The following is a 3,266-nucleotide window of genomic DNA, read 5'->3' on the forward strand; positions in this document are numbered from 1 at the left end:
AGTATTCAACTCATGGAAGTTTGAAGGATGATACTGTTGCTCAGGATTTCACAGTGCTAGAGGATGGATAAGTTTTTGAAAAGTCGCAGCATAGATTTTACGTATTGCTTTCTAGGTTTTTTAAATGGAAAGGTGCCCTAGGGCCTAGGGTTAAATAAAAGTTGTTTCATTTTTCTGGATGTTTATATCCTGACCCATTATGGCTTTGGTTGGTAGTTAGTAATCTATGTATATGAGGGACATCACCTTAGTAATGAACTAATGATGCACTCGTCACTATTCTATATGGTCTGTTTAGACATTTGAATCAATTTTTTGAATCTATCATATGGGCCTAGCTAAATTTAATTTTGCCCAATAGAAGAATTGACCAGGTCTCTACACTCCTGTTTAGCAACGATTAAACTGATGAGCATGCTGTTCTCCAAGTTGAGTTATTTCCCGGAAGACCAGATATTTGAATTCTCTATGATAGATTGTTTTCTGAATCAAGATATCCAAAAGAATCCATAGTTAATGCATCACTGTTCCAACATCTGTTTCCTATTTGATTTCTTGTAGAGATTTTTTGGGTTCCTAAAATGAACTGATGCATCAGCTGATATTTACAGTTTAATAGGAGATGACCATGTTCTGCTACTATCCTTTTTCATATGTGTTCAGGCATGGGTGAAAACGGAAGCTTGGTTTTAGCTGTATTTAAGGAATCCTGCATGTTTGTGGGGTTTTGATATTTTATTTCGTAAGCCTATTATATATATATATATATACATATGAAAAAAATGGTAACTAGAATAGAAATCGGGTATTATGCTTAGTATTCTGCAACAGTGTCATGGAACTGTCATGCATTTGTTTTTTATGTATGGCTTTAATTTCCTCTGATTGAGATTTTGGAGTTTGTATTTTTGCTAGTGTTTGGCCATTAATAAAATTGTATGTTAAGTTTTAGTTGGGGTTTCATGTGAGAATCAAGTTTATCAATCTATGATTTCAATGGGTTGAAATTTTTTTTCAAGCTTTTGAGATTTCAAGTTCTTGAATTGTGAAAGATTGGGGAAAAAAGGGTCATGATAAAGAAAATACATATGAGAAGCATAGAAGATATCCTTAATGATGAATCTATAGACTCAACCATTTCTCATACAATAAAAGGGCCTGGTGCATGAGGCTCTCACCATTGTAGAGCCTAAGGATGTCTGCAACTTTACCCGCATGTGTGGAGAGCTTGCTTCTGTGTTCCCCATTGTTCATACAATATTTCATTTTAAGTTTGGATTTTTGAGTCTTTGGTGTTTGATCACAAAAATTAACAAGAATACCTCAGATTTTCAAGGCCTGTTTCCGAAGTTTGCAAATAGCGATTCCGTGGAAAGGTAAGTATTGAGGGGTTTTCTTATCCAACTTATTTAGTTCATTTCAATTATGTTTAGAACCTGAAAATTTTAGTGCCCTTGTGATGCGGTAAGTATACAATATTTCAAAATGAAGTTTGTTTTGTCTGAAATGTGATGTAGGGGCAAGAGCTCGAGTCATCCTAGATGTGCGTCGTCGCTTGGGTGTGCCCGAATTACAGTGGGTCCAATATTTTCAGCACCTAGTTATATTGGATCCTTAATTTGGGTTTGTAATTTGCTGATTTGTGTTTGATGATTGAGTCCATGTAACTGAGTGCTAAGTGGCAATTAGATGGCATGAAGATCAAAGCATGATGTGGAGATCTTGACTTGGTCAAAGTCGAGTTGTCCTAGGAGTCCTAGATTCTCTTTATTGTCAAGTAATTAGGAGTTGTTTATTTGGTCCATGTGGCGTTTGGGGAAGAGTCCTAGTTGATTTGGACTCTCTTCTATGCGTCATGAGGAGTCCTAGATTATTTGAAGTTTTGTTTATTGAGTCCATATTTCGTTTGAAAGAGTCCTAGCTGATTTGGACTCTTAGTGCATGTGTCTTTAAAGAGTCTTAGTTATTTGGGAGTTTTAGTTGGTTTAGTAGATTTGGTCAGTTGATTTTGTCTAATATTTGATTTGATTTAAAAGAGTCCATATTTAGTTGGAGTCCTAAAATTCTAGTTGTAAGAGTCCTTATTTTTTCAATCTCTTACTCTATATAAAGGGGAGGTTGAAGAATAAAATCAGAGAATTAATTTTGATTTTCAATTGCTCTTGAGATTGAGAGGTTTCTTCTTTCTCCTTTGGTGAGACTTCAAAGGTTCCTTCTTTCTAGGTAAGACGCCTTGGAAACTCTTGGTGAGACGCCGAGTTCTTCATCGGTAGAAGCTGGAAAGGTGAGACTCCTTCTCCTTCTTCATGCCAACCCCGGGTTCTTGAGTGAAGGTGAGACTCTTTCAATCAAGACCTAGTTATCTTCCTTACATCTTCCTTGCATCCATTATTACCACGCCCTAACTCTAGCCCTAGTCCAATTATTCGTCATTTCCTTAACTTGGCAACCATCCATAAAACCCAATCTCTTCATCATCATCTTCTTTTTCTTTCTTCATCCTTCCATCAATCAAAACCTTGAACGCCACTTGAAAAAACAAAAAAAAAGAGAGAGCAAAGATCAGCCCTTTTGTTCGAGTCCACCACATAAACCCCATCCCCGACTGCGTCAATTGGTATCAGAGCAACCATCCCACCTCCATTCTACGTCAAAATGCCATTTTGAGGCCTTCAACATCCTCAAGACAGTAGAAAGACCTCTCCAACCATGAGATCCCCAAGATCTTTGCTAACTGGAACAGCAGCCCAAACTCAAGAGCTTCCTCGCCAAGATCACCATTATCATGTTTGGGCTTTGGGATGAACATGATGAAGCTGAGCTGGTGGACAGGATCCTGGATGAGGCTGGGGTGGAGGGAACCGGAAGTGAACAGGACTACCCCAGGAGGCAAGCTGTGCCGCTGCCCTGATGATTGCCATTTCCGACCATCAGCCAATGAGAAGCATCTGGTTGACGATGTCCGGCAGGCTCTGTACACCTCCAAGATCTGTAGCTATGCCCAAGGGATGAACTTCCCCCAGACCAAGAGTGAGGAGATGGGGTGGAACCTCAATCTCAGGGAGCTAATGAGGATTTGGAATGGGGATTTCATCATTGGGGTTAGGCTTTTGGACAGGATCAAGAAGGCATATAAGGGGAATCAGGGGTTGGCAAACCTTGTGGGTCGTGGGTGAGTAGAAGTTTATGGGGGGAGGTGATACTTCTAGCTCCTTCTTTTGGGTTAGGCTGCTGGCGAATTTTGAAGTGGAACAGGTTTGCTTTGA

This window comes from Phoenix dactylifera, chromosome 13 (assembly GCF_051530095.1).
Source record: "Phoenix dactylifera cultivar Ajwa chromosome 13, Ajwa_hap1_PhDact_Kaust_v1.1, whole genome shotgun sequence".
Classification (NCBI taxonomy): Eukaryota; Viridiplantae; Streptophyta; class Magnoliopsida; order Arecales; family Arecaceae; genus Phoenix; species Phoenix dactylifera.